At 37.4% G+C, this 13,601-nt stretch overlaps 1 long non-coding RNA gene and 1 pseudogene across 1 annotated transcript; both read right to left on the reverse strand.

The window, feature by feature from the left end:
* Nucleotides 1–7,726: 7,726 nt before the first annotated feature.
* On the reverse strand, nt 7,727–9,003 carry LOC109220801. Its single transcript, XR_002067152.1, has 3 exons — nt 8,760–9,003; nt 8,449–8,576; nt 7,727–8,333 (listed from the first exon to the last, which is right to left on the reverse strand). It is a non-coding gene; the product is annotated as an uncharacterized LOC109220801 (long non-coding RNA).
* A 382-nt stretch (nt 9,004–9,385) lies between these two features.
* LOC109220800 lies at nt 9,386–13,460 on the reverse strand (annotated as a pseudogene).
* Nucleotides 13,461–13,601: the final 141 nt, after the last annotated feature.

Below are 13,601 nucleotides of genomic sequence, written 5' to 3' on the forward strand. Positions count from 1 at the left end.
ACCACCAGTGACGCTCAAATATTGCTGGAGCTGTTCCAATTTCAAATTCAAAGCGACAGAACCCTAGGAGCTCATAGGAAAGCTTTCCTTGGTCTTTTGCACTTGTTTCCCTTCCATGACCATTTTTTTCTCCAAACTAGTCAATCTGGTTTTGTTTTCTCTTCTGTTTTGACATCCCGTTTAGGATCAGTAGTCGAGTCTGTCTCGTTTGTTCTTATTTGTTTATCTTCATGTTTATTTGAATCTTAATTCACTAATAATGATTAGCATAATTTTGTTCGTCTAATTTTGTCATTAATTTAGTCATAGTTCTTGGTTAAGTTTTGATTGTTCATTCTAAGTCGGTAGAGTCTCTTCTCCTGTGATCAGTTTTCCTTCATAATTAATTCATGCCAGCAGTCCTTTATCTTGATTTAATTTTGTTCTTTCTTTGGTTTTTTGTTTGTACTTAGTTGCGATTGATTCTATTAACATTTTTCTGATTAGTTAGTCTAATGTTCATTTCCTATTCTGTGATTGTTTAGTGTAGGTTAGGGTAATGATGATTTAGTTTGATTGTTAATTTGTTAATAACTGATGATAGTGTGAATTAGGGTCAAGTTTCAGTTTCGATTAGTATCAATTGGATTCAATCTTAGAGGTTTGGACTTGTTGCGATTACAGCTGAATGGTCTAGACTATTATTTAGTTAACCAGGGTTAGAAAGATGGGCTGGGGTCAACTAGTATAGGGTGGGTAATTTCATATTGAATTCAGGGTTAGTTTGGATACTTAGGGAGCATAGGAAAAGCTGTAGTTAAATCTAGAACCCTCTAGAATCTTCTAAATAGGCCCTTAGCTATAATTTCAGAAAGTTAGTGGGATAACTTGAATAACAAGTCAGAAAAAAAGGGTTAAGTAAAAATAAGTGAGGGACTAATGTGTAAAACTAAATATCTGAAGCTGCACCTTATTTTTTGCCTATAAAATAGCACTCTCATACCTTGTTTCACAAGTTTGGGGGCATCTGAAAAATCCCTCAAAGTTTCTAGAAAGTTTTAGACCTCTAAAAATTCCCCCAAAAATAGTTTTAGTTTCCAGAAATCAATTTGAATTTCAGATTAAACACCAGATCTGAAATCCTCTTCCTGATCTTAGAAAAATCAAAAAATTACACAAAAGTCACAAAAATACAACAAAAAAAACCACTGTTACATTGATCATGTTTTCAAATTACAGCTCTTAATTCACTGAATAAAGCTCATTTAGGATCAGATTTAGCTTGGATTTCTCTATTTCTGTTCTGAAAGCGAAGGTTTAAAGATTTTGAAGGTGTTTGGGATGTGTTTGAGTGTTGCTGGGTGTTTCTGATTGTTGAAAGGTGTTCTGTGACTTCCTAATTTGATTTCAAGTAGGCTTAAGGTGTTTTGGTTGATCTTACTTCTTCCTGGGCTCTTGTGATGCTATTTGGGTTTCAAATTGCTTCGTTGCTACAGGTTGTTTACTGCATGTTACCTGCTGCTGCTCCTTCTTCCTATTGTATTTCTGATTTCCAGGTACCTCCTTTGATCTCATAAGACTGTGAAGAAATCCATGTAATTTTGGTGCTGAAGAAATGAAAATGATGGAATGTGATTGAAGTCAATATGAGTTTCTATACAGTGCTTAGTTAAAAGTGCATAGAGCAATCATGTTTATTTGATTTGTAATTAATTGGACTATTGGACTTGTATAATTGCATAATTGTGTTGCCAGTAACCTTAGTCTAGCGTGAATTGTGGTTAATTGACTTGTTAGACCCTTTACAATCATAGGGACGCAATTTCTAATAGCTTTAGTTTATTATGTTTAATTCCAGTTTTACATTTTCTTATTAGGTCGAATCTGTCCAGTAGCTTAAAAGAAGAGGACTGATCATTTCATTTATGCACTACATGCATGCCTATTAAAAAATGCAACTCACTCGCATCTTTGCATAACTGGTGACTGATGATTCATAATTTAATTTGATAACCATGACTAAAATGAGCACCAGTGAGTTCCGGCATTTATGCCTAGTGTTCGAAACTTTGTTGAATTTGTTCAAAATGTATAAGTGTGAAGTTAGAACGGCTATTAGATTCCAGGTTAATAATTAATCAATGCTTAGCCTTATACTGGGTTGAATATTGGCCTAACAGTATTTGAAAGGAATATTTGGTATATTGGTCTCTTTTACAAAGTAGTGACATGCCCAGAAATTAATTCTATAGGCTCAATCGGAGCCTGCACGTTTAACCGATAATTGGGCCTCCTGACCTGATCATAGGCCCAAAGCTGGCGTGTATTTTCTTTCTCCCTGGACTAAATCTGAAGCCTAAGAAGCTGAAGGTTGGAACCTGTGTTAAGGTCAATGGGTTAATTTTACAACATAGGTTCTGGGCATTCTAGTTAAGTAGCATGCTTGAGTTAAGAGGTTTGCCTCTTGTTCAAGTGTGGACCTGAACTTGAAGCCCAAAGCCCTTGTTCACTTTAAATAATAGTCACCGATAAAATTGATTAATTAGGATTCTTTAGAGACAAAATTGAATAGAAAATTATAGCTTGCTCTAGGATGGCCTTTAAATAAAAATGAGATGAGCCTCGCCGCACAAAACATATAAATTGCGGGGCCCTCATTAAATGCTTATATTAAAATACTTAGAATTCGGGACGCGCTGTTTAGCGATTTTCACGGCATCCCGCAAAGATAATAACACGTTAGTCGCTTTAGGCGTGCTTTTTAATAAACTTACTTTCCTAAATATCGGTGTGCATTTCATGCAACCCAAATCCAAATCCCAAAACGTTGAATAAAATGTGTCGAGGATACGGGTGCATTTCATGTGACGTGATCCAAAAACACGTTTTCAAACGACGTTCACTTTCTTTAAAAATTCAATTAAAAGCGGTTAAACAATTCTAAAATTCCACCATAGGCTAAACATGTATTAAAATCAGATAATTAAGCCAAATATGACAGTTGAGCGACCGTGCTAGAACCACGGAACTCGGGAATGCCTAACACCTTCTCCCGGGTTAACAGAATTCCCTACTCGGATTTCTGGTTCGCAACTGTTAAACAGAGTCAAACCCTTTCCTCGATTCAGGATTCAAATTGGTGACTTGGGACACCATAAATCTCCCAAGTGGCGGCTCTGAATCTCTTAATAAACGGATCCCGTTTCGATTGTCCTTTAATTAAAAAACTCCTTTTATTATACCCTTCTCGAGGATGTAGTAGCGAAAAAGGAGGTGTGACATTGGTCAGCCCCTTTCATGTAGACTATGGCACCCAAGGGTGCAGCTGAGGCAAAGAAAAATCCTGGTTGGCTCAAACCACCTTTGATAAAAAAGAAAAAGAAAAACAGCACGCAGACAAAAAGAGAGAAACATTAGTTGTAATTGTCTCTTAAAACTAATATATACCAAGTCATTAGTTTGTGTCATGGCTCGTAAAATGATGCAAATGGAATTCCATTTGCTGAACTTTTATATAACTACTAGAAATACACATTTTTCCCACGGAAGAATCAGTGGGAAATTTGTGGGAAATCTCAATATTTCCACGACATTTCCAGGGGAGTCGCCCAGTGGGAAAATGGCCGGTGGGAAAATAGTTTCCCAGGACATTCATGGGTAATTCCCAAGAAGTTTCCCACTGACGGGCTTCACGAGAACTTGGTGGGGTCACCTAGCGTCGTGGGAAAAGTAAAAAAATATAATAATTTAATTTTCTTAAGTTTCCCTCCGAATTCGTGGGAAGTATTAAAAATAATTTAGATATTTTTTATTATTTTACCCAAGTACGTCGTGGGAAACAAATATGCCCAAAATTCCTACGGAGTCGATGGGAAACCCGTGGGAAAACTGGAAACTATTTTTAGGGCCAAATCTGTTTTTAGAACTACACCACCTGCCAAATAGAAAGTACAACCAACAATACAAGACTAAATACAATTAAATATTCAAATACCAAATTCAACATGTAATCCAATTCATTTCATAAACAAGAACTAACCAATCCATTTCATAATCAATATCCAACTAATCATCCAACATTCAATATTCAACATCCATGTACCATCCAAGACAAGCTAATAAAAGAAACTACTCCTTAGTTATCATCAGATGCTAGAAAATGGGGCATAGGAAATGCAAAGATGGAGTTTATCAGAGACTTAGAGTTTTAACATCACTAGTGACAAGTCTTAATGCATCGTCCTTTCGCCTCATTTGTTCCTCCCTTTGCCTTTCCTCTTCCTCTCTTCGCCTATATTCTTCCTTCCTCCGCTTTGCCTCTTCTTCCCTTGCAGCCCTTTCTGGAAGATACAACTCAGTAATCTTCCCTACCTTCATATTCAATTCCTCAAACTCATCTAGATCAACCGAGCAATGTGAGGATGAATAAGAACCAGACAATCTAGAAGTACGACGATCGAGACTAAGCTCTGATCCAAGTCCGTAGACTCTCCCTTTATGCACGCCACCTGCTGCCTTAATCCACATATCCACGATCTCCTCTTGGGATGGTTGAATTGGCCTACCTTGATCATCAGTTGGCCGACTTTGAATGAAGTCCTCCAAGCTTCGCTTGAAAGTATCCTATAAAAAAATTACAATTATTATAAAAGTAAACTTTATTAAAAAAAAAGTTATGCAAGTATCTTTATTTCTCAAACTTTAAAGTGAAACACACGGAAAGATAAAATACGTCCTCAAGGCGGTTCATATGAAAACTAATGAATGTGCAGAAGGTTATGATTTTTATCCTTTTCAACCAGCTTGATCCAGAAGAAGATAACACCTCCTAAAGGTTCTTTCATATGACAACTAATCGATGTAGGGACTCCAAACACTCATGCATGAAACATGTTGATCACGTCCAACTATGCCTTATAAAAAGGACTAAGCGGTCGCTGCAAATATAATTCGGTTTACAAGTCTGGAGTCGAATCCCACAGAGAACTAAGACTTAGCTACAACTGTTCAATATTGCTAAGAAGACAAGTTCGAACAATTCCTAAGTTATAAATATTAAGATTCTTATATCTAATTAACTAAATAATTAACTTAGTAGATTAACAACTAAAGATACTACGGGTTGGAGAAAAGATTAAGGAGGTCTAGAGTTATGATTTCCCCAATAGTCAGAATCCTTCCCGCTATGCCTTCTATAATTTCGCCTAAGTATTCTCTACCGATCATGAGCGCTTTGCATGTTGTAATTCTCTCCCGAGTAATTACGACAATTTACTAGACATACACTCCCGAGTTACGCTAGCTGGCTTTAATTACAGCTCACTTAGACCGCACCCAAGGTTTCGTTATCCCTAATCCCACCTTTAAACCCTTAGTTATTGATTCCTCACATACGTCGGGAGTGATGTTGTTCAACAGCTACCTAAATATGCACTCTCTCCCGAGTAATACACACTAAATAGGCACAGTCAATTGAGAGCTCTTCAACCAACCACAATATAAACGTAGTTGAACAAATAGAGAAAAGCTATGGCTCAATTATATAAAAACATAACAAGAATAAATTGTTTGAAATTGTCCTCCGTTATACTATTGGGCCATAAAAGTCCCTGCCGTCTTACTATCCTAACAAATCTGCCCTTAGTTAGACGGAGGTGCCACGTGGCATCCATCCGTGCCCGTTTTACATCTGGGCACATATGAGACGACCCGCTCCATGAAAACCACCAAACCCATAACCCGCGACCCGCCATTTATAAATCAAATAGTACCCCAAACCCACACCCAGCGATTTATAACCCAAATTAAACCCCAACCCTAATTTATACTCCTACTTTCATCTCCATCAAACCCTCTATGCTATTAGCTCCTGCGGAAACCTCAGAAAAGAATGGAGAAAATCTAATCTCATTCTCATCATAACTTTGGTGATTCTCATATGGGTTTACCTCATTGGTTGTTGTGCTTACAGAAACACCCTAACTAAACCACATTCCAAAAAATAGGCTTGGGCTTGATTTCCTTTTTGTTTTCTATTCCAACTTCTAAAAACATCAGATCAACAAGTTACAATCTGAACAACACTGTAGTTGTTACAATTAGCCTCATAGCTATTGCCTATTGCAGTTCAGTTGTTTTTTGTTCCTAGTAATTTGTGCAAAGAAAAAAAAATGATGATTTTGGCGTTTATAATTTTGGTTTTCTGATTTTGAAGTGATAGTTTCTTCATCAACGAGATTGTACATATTCCTTTGTACCACTTTATATCCGTTAATGGGTTTGTCGACCAGTGGACAATATAACTAAGCCAAAAGGTTTGTCGACCAGTTGTGGGTTTGGGGTATTATTTGGTTTATAAATGGCGGGTCGCGGGTTATAGGTTTGGTGGGTTTCATGGAGCGGGTCATCTCATATGTGCCCAGATGTAAAAAGGGCACGGATGGTTGCCACGTGGCACTTCCGTCTAACTAAGGGCAGATTTGTTAGGATAGTAAGACGGCATGGACTTTTATGGCCCAATAGTATAACAGGGGACAATTTTGAACAATTTACCATAGTAGAGGGATGGATCACACCCTTTTCCGTTCTATCAAAACTCTAGATAACAAATTAACTATTCATAATAGTATGTAAAACTACAATACTAAAAGTCATAACCAACAATGAAAAATAGGAAGAGGAAGGAAAAACTCGTAGAAGAATTCCCCGCCTTGCTCCTATTGTGTCTCTGCCTCCTTAGGTCGAATCCGTGTAAAAAATTGGTCGCCTCCCCTCCTTAGGTCTAAATTATGTAAAAAGTGTGTCCAACCTCTTAAAATACCATTTTTCCATGTATATATACCAAGTAGGGTCGGGACCAAACAGTTATACCTTCTCCTACGCGAAAAAGGACAATTTTTTCAGGTCTGGACGCCGCAGCCGCGATCCGACCGCGGTGTGAACGCGGTATATGGCAGGTATACTGCCTCAGCCCGCCTCAGGTCCACGGTCGCGGTTTCGACCGCGTTTTCCACCCTGTTCCATTTGGAATTTGGAAAAACGTAAAACATGAAAGTTGTAGCCCTTTGATTTAGCTTTCCAACCATATATTGTATGGAGTTTTGAGCAAAAAGTTATGTGCATTTTACTAGACAGTGCGCAATATGCCTACTCGAGTCTTCGTTTGTTTTTAACTATCAAAGTTGACCCCTGACACGATCCCGTCTTAATTCCTAGGACTTTTACTCAGACTTCAAAGTTCCAAATCACTTGAATTCATTCCATAACATCTATATAGCTCGGAATCACTCCTACAAGGCATAAAACACACGGTTAGTGCAAGACATGCACTAGCGATTAAAGCTCAAACTCAATTATAGTGCAGTAAATTAGAGTGTAATAAACGACTAAAATACGTAATTATATTATAGCCTATCATCACATGTTATGTGGAACAACTCTTGCATCTGAAATTCACAAAGTTCCTTCGTTTAGACAAAGTAGTGTTACCCCTGAAAGGTTGTTGTAGTGCTGAACTGCATAGGCAAGCTTTATTCGCTGAAACACCTCTTGCCCCCTTCAAAGTATCAGCAAGCTATCATGCATTATTTTCTAATATTATAAATGATTTTGCCTGCTCTGAGATCTACGCGAACCAAAGATACCACGGCAATAGAGAACAAAATATTGTGGCTGCCACAGGCACTGGCCAAGTATGGAAGCAGCTTGCAACGAAGGACATATGGATTAAGGCTATATAATAGGTAAAAGTTACAGTATTTGGGAGTTAATTGGTGAAAGATATTAGGAGAATGGCATTGTGTTGCATTCATCACAACTTTTTCGTCACTGTACACGCCTATATTCAAGCATGTCACTTGCAGGTTATACAATCACTTGAACTCATTAGCACACATCAAAGATGTAGCATTGTGGCGGTATTTTACATTCACAGACTTAAAATCTTGGATTATCTTTGAACAGGAAATATGAAAAAAGATGCCATAGCGAAAACGAAAGAAAACATATGGCTTCAACCCGAGTAGCCTACATTGGAGAGAGATATCTGGACAGTTCACAACTTTTCACATCATGAGTTAGCTTTTGCCGCCAAAGTTGGCGAGTCTGTGACAGAGTGTTATCGAAGCTTAGCATCACCAAAACTAGTACAGCAGTTGAGCCGGGCTATTGAACAACAATCAAGGCATTGTCGATTTGGGAGGGATGAAAGTGTGAGCTTCGACGGAGCAAAATTATCTACACATGTAGAGCTAACTGCAACTACAGCCGCATCTAATTGCAAATTCATCCACCTGCACTTCTTTTTCTTGTTGCAGCCACCGAGGTACGTATAAAGATAGGAGAATTTGAACTTTCTGCATTACAGGTGAAGTTGCATCAGCATCTACTCTTTCTTTGTAACGTGAATTCACATCGTATATAGTATTTCTCAGAACACTAAGCATTTTTCTGAAGTTTGTGATAGGATACCATGCGTTATAATAACATTTACTGTTGCACATGAGGCCAAACATCGTACAGCAGCTCCTATTGAAACATCTTGATCAAAGATACAACAGCCTCAACTCCAAATGCATCGATGGGCTGATTCTTGCAGCCTGCATCACAATTATTCAATATCTGAGTGAATATTATCCCATCATTGCGCAGAGTTAGCAATCCCATGTATGTTTCTGTACTTGAGGAGTAACATATGATATGCAAACAATTCAAGCCATGACGAAGAAGAAAGGAGATTATACAAGAACAATTTGAAAGAACTAATGCTGGAATATATTTACCCACAAAATGAAGAAAAGAACGGAAATAGCTGGGAAGAATATAATGCATCACAATTTAGACGTCCGAGGATGTATTCCTTACATGCGTTCTGCAAAAGAAAATTACACTAGCAAACTCTGCCACATATAATGAAAATGAGGTAATAAATTCGTCTATACTCACATATTTTCCCAGGTGTAAAAGTGCTCAGGACTTGATCAGTTATAAACAAGGACCAGAATATCCCTATTCATATCTTCAACATCTTGCTTAATCTTCAGAGCAGATTCTTCAAGTTGAGGGCTACTCCTTAATTCGATACTTTTAAATGAAACAAATATCCCCAAAACTAGGTGGAATCTGCTCAAGCTTACGACAGTCCAGCAGTCGTAATTTCTCAAGCGCAGGAAAGGATTCCTCTCTAACCTCCCACTTAGCAAGATTCATTCGCTTCAATGTCAAACATTTGAGATTCTGGAAGGTGTCTTCCTCCGCCATGTTCCATTCTTTCCCCTCGATGAATGCACTTTTAAGGTACAACTCTTCAAGATTGGACAGTCTTCCTATTGTTGATAACGAATCGGATGTCAGAGGAAATTCACACAAACACAACATTTTCACACTCGAAGGGAAGTGAAAATCCCAAAGCCGATTTGTCACTACAGAGAGCGCACTATCATTTGAATTTGAACTTTTAAAAGTTACTTTGAGAGATTCTAGTTCATTTAATTCCAATTTCGGGAATTAAATTGGAACTTATCTTGCCAAACAACTTTTCCTCTCTTGCTTTTATCAAACAAAAGTCATGCACAAGATCATGAATTTGGCAAGTCCGATCATCACCTATTTCATTGAAAGAAATTACCAAGCTACTGGAAATTAAATTATCTAGATAAATCTCAACCACTTCTTCCACACTCTTCATCTCTCTCTGCTCCAAAAATCCTTCAGCAGGCCATAAAACTTCCAAATTACGGACTGGAATTGCTTCGTCCTTTGGAAAACTCGCAAGGTGAATCAAGCACGACTTTAAGGGATCGGGTAAATGGTCATAACTTAATGCTATAATCTTCATCACGTCCTTTTCTTTCTGGAAAATAAAGGAATTCAAATTATTTCGAACTTCAAGCCACACACTCCTTTTTTTTTTTCCTTCCCTGCAATGACTCCAGCAATCAAATCAACAACCAGAGGAAGCCGTTTACAGTTTTGGACTATCTCTTCTCCAACATCCAGTAGTTCATCAGGGCAACTTTCTTTTCCAAAGACCTTTTTCTCTAATAACTCCCAACTTTCTTCTAGGTTAAGCAATCGAAGGTCAATAGGATCACTGTGGCGTTGTGCATGCACAGCCACTTTCTTTTCTCGAGTCGTCAAAATAATTCGACTTCCTTTCTCAACTTCACGAAAAGGCCATGTCAACTCATCCCATGCTGCAATATCCCACAAATCATCTAAGACTATAAGATACCTCTTTCCAAACAAATGTTTCCGTAGCTTATCAACAACATCAATATTCTCACCGAATTTCAAAGCTGAGCCAACAACTTGATTAAAAAGTTTTTCCAATAACCCCATCTCGTCATACTTTTGATCGACTGTACACCATGCACGGATGTCAAAATAACCAGAAACTGACTTATCATTATACACTTTGTACGCCAATGTAGTTTTACCCGAACCGGGCATGCCAGTGATCGAAATGACATCTAGCGTTTTTGGTCCACTGGTGAGCTTCCTAATTATCAAGGATGTCTCCTCTTTAAAACCTACGATTATTTTACTAGGCATTGATGACTTGCGCTCAACTGGCTTGTTGGGAGAGTTCACAACAATGACGCCCATGTTCTTGGGAATCTTCTCAAATAAATTTGAGACCCTTTCTTTGATAAGATTGATCTTTTCTATGGCAAAGGGAAGTGAGAAAACAAGATGTAAGAGACCATTGTCTCTTACAATAATTGAATCAATGAAATATTTTGTCTCGTATGCCACATCTAAAATACGTGCCCAGAGAACTTTATACAATTCTTGCTCAACATTCCCGAAGAATGATCTTATGAATTCTAAATTTTCTTTCACCAGCCCGATTTCTTCCTTTATCAAATCAACTAAATAAGCATTGGAATTGAGCAAATCATTTAAGTGTCTAAGTAGAAGATGCATGAACATGGGTCCATCACTCATGAAAAAGAAGAGTTGAGATGAGTTCGGGGCTTTCAAGTAAACATCTTTGAGTTCTCTCTTCAGGAGTTCAATATTTTCGAGAAAGCCTAGAGTTGCACTGTTTGTTTCATCGGTACTCTCTGCATTCTTTGATTTCTCTTCTAAGTCGCGAGCAATAGCCGATACGTCCCTGGTAAGTGCTCCGACACGTGCTAGGAATTTAAACAACTTGCCATTATAAATAAAGTCCTTAGGCACATCAGTGAGAATGATTAATAGGAACTCTATCATGATATGAATGTTTCGAGCCCCTGGAGAGCTAGCGGTAATAACATTTATCATGTGCTCTTGTAGATGAATCAGATATTCTCTAAGAATATCCGGAGAGGTTTCTAGGAGCTTCTTAATAAAGTGTCCAACTTTTGATGATGTTGAAGCTTTCAAATTTGTAAGACATATGTGCATAACCTCCAACTGAGTTGGAGTAATCTCCAAGAATAGATGTGCTAGCTTGAAGAGTCGAAAGTGTCCACCAATTTGATTATGCCATAGGAAACGTCCTACTCTGTCAGCCATTAGTTGAAACTGAGGTAAGACATATTCAACAATCTCATGCCCAACGCAACCATTCACTATCAACTCGTAGAAATGTCTTATGCTGCCACATACATTCTGAAGAATCTCATATTCTGTCATGAATGGAGAACGTTGTTCAGCATAATACTTGGAAAGATGATGGAGATTCAGAAGGAGGAAGTCCATCTCCAATATCATCTTTTCAGTTAGATCCACGTCAACGACTTTTTGAATTTCTTCATTCTTTAAGCTCTCTATGAAATCCAGAACATTGAGAGTGTCCTTGCCAAGGGTAGAAAATGACACCTGCCAAAAGACCAAACATTATATCAAAGTCTCACAAAGAAAGACAGTTAATTCTCTATATATTATTTTCTTAGAGTTTGAGCAACTAGTTATGTATCCAAAATAACCATGTCAAGAAAATGGTTTACTATGCATATGTTCAACCCCCAACATTATATCAAATTCTCACAAAGAGAGACATTTAATTCTCTATATATTATTTTCTTAGAGTTTGAGCGACTAGTTATGTATCCAAAATAAACATGTCAAGAAAATGGTTTACTATGCATATGTTCCACTGCATTAAAAGAATATGTTCAGCTGGTGCCCCCCCCGCCCCCCCCCCTCCTTCAATTTACTACATTATGCACTAAAAAGGGGGATTGACGATTTAGTGAGGATTTATTCTCACCATTCCGAGGAAGAGATGAATAGAAGTAACTGTCAAACATATAAATACAACCTCTTGAAAATCATAACTAATCAGGATTGATAAGCTTTATAATGTTTAGTTGTTTTTTAATTCTTACAATAAGAAGTTTATAATTCTATCAATAAGTTCCTATTCTTTGTTATAAAATAGTGAATGCCACATATCCCGGATAGCAAAAACTTGCTCGTACTCGGTATTTGTACCAAAAATACTAACTTATAATGGTTAAGTGATTTAATAACGTAAGAATACATATTAAGTGAAAGAAATTTATGTGCAGACACGTGGAATGCATATGTTGGTTTAGTATATAAAGTCACAATTAATCGGAAAGAAATAAAATAAAACAAACAAGAAACAAAATTTATCCGATTCATGATATTAAGAGAAAAAGTAGTATAGACGTCATGTATTTCAATTTCTTCAACCATAGGTTCATTTACCTCATTTTCTTTTTTTGCTTCAGGTTTATTTGCTGAAGTATGAGGTGAAGAAATAAAAGTAGAGGTGATTAAGAGAAGGAGGGAATAATCACAACATACCTCACGAATTTCAATGTCTTCAACCATAGGTTCCTTTGCTAAAGTGGGAGGAGTAAGTTTTTGCAAATAAACACCAATAGCATCAAGATACACTCCACAACGCCCGTGAAATCCCACAATAGCTACACCTTCTTTCATCACAAGTGAAAATGGGATTCCCTCAGCCTCAGACCAAATGGTCCATAATTCTTTGCATTAGTTATAAAACATAGAGATTTTATAACCGAATGGCTGCCACAATGTCCAAATGTTCCCTTGATACCTGTTAAATATTCCAATGGAGTTGCCTCAATAATAAAGACCTAAGGTTATTGCAAATAACAGATCAGTTAGATAAGTAGCAGAATCGACAATTTTGACAAGAATTCAGAAAAGTGCAAGAATGTCATATTAGGATTTGAAATCTTTGGACCTAAAGAGAATTTAGACACTTAGTTGAATCCTCTTAATGCAAAGGAACAGGCAAACTTAAATATGAAGCAACAGGTGCATCCATATCTTTGACTTGAAAGATGCTTACATAACTACATATTTTACGCTGTGTACACTGAAAATGCAAAAGTTGCAACACTATCATATTAAGATGACCTATAAGGTGATATAACTGGTTTAATGGTCGTGATAATTACTCTTTTTTTACTTAAATTAAGCCCATCGCTATGACATGACACAAATTTAACTTGAGAACAATGTTGTCTCTTCGACCATAATTTTTTTGGACTTACCGTGACTCTTCGACCTCCAACCCCACCAAACTTTGGTGAGTCGATGGTAGTACCTTGTTCAGTAACAGTTCTGAACATGATGGAGTCTATACAATCTCCATGGGCAATCAATATTTCTTTAATGGGACTTTTCAG

Source organism: Nicotiana attenuata, unplaced genomic scaffold (assembly GCF_001879085.1).
Source record: "Nicotiana attenuata strain UT unplaced genomic scaffold, NIATTr2, whole genome shotgun sequence".
In the NCBI taxonomy this organism is placed as follows: domain Eukaryota; kingdom Viridiplantae; phylum Streptophyta; class Magnoliopsida; order Solanales; family Solanaceae; genus Nicotiana; species Nicotiana attenuata.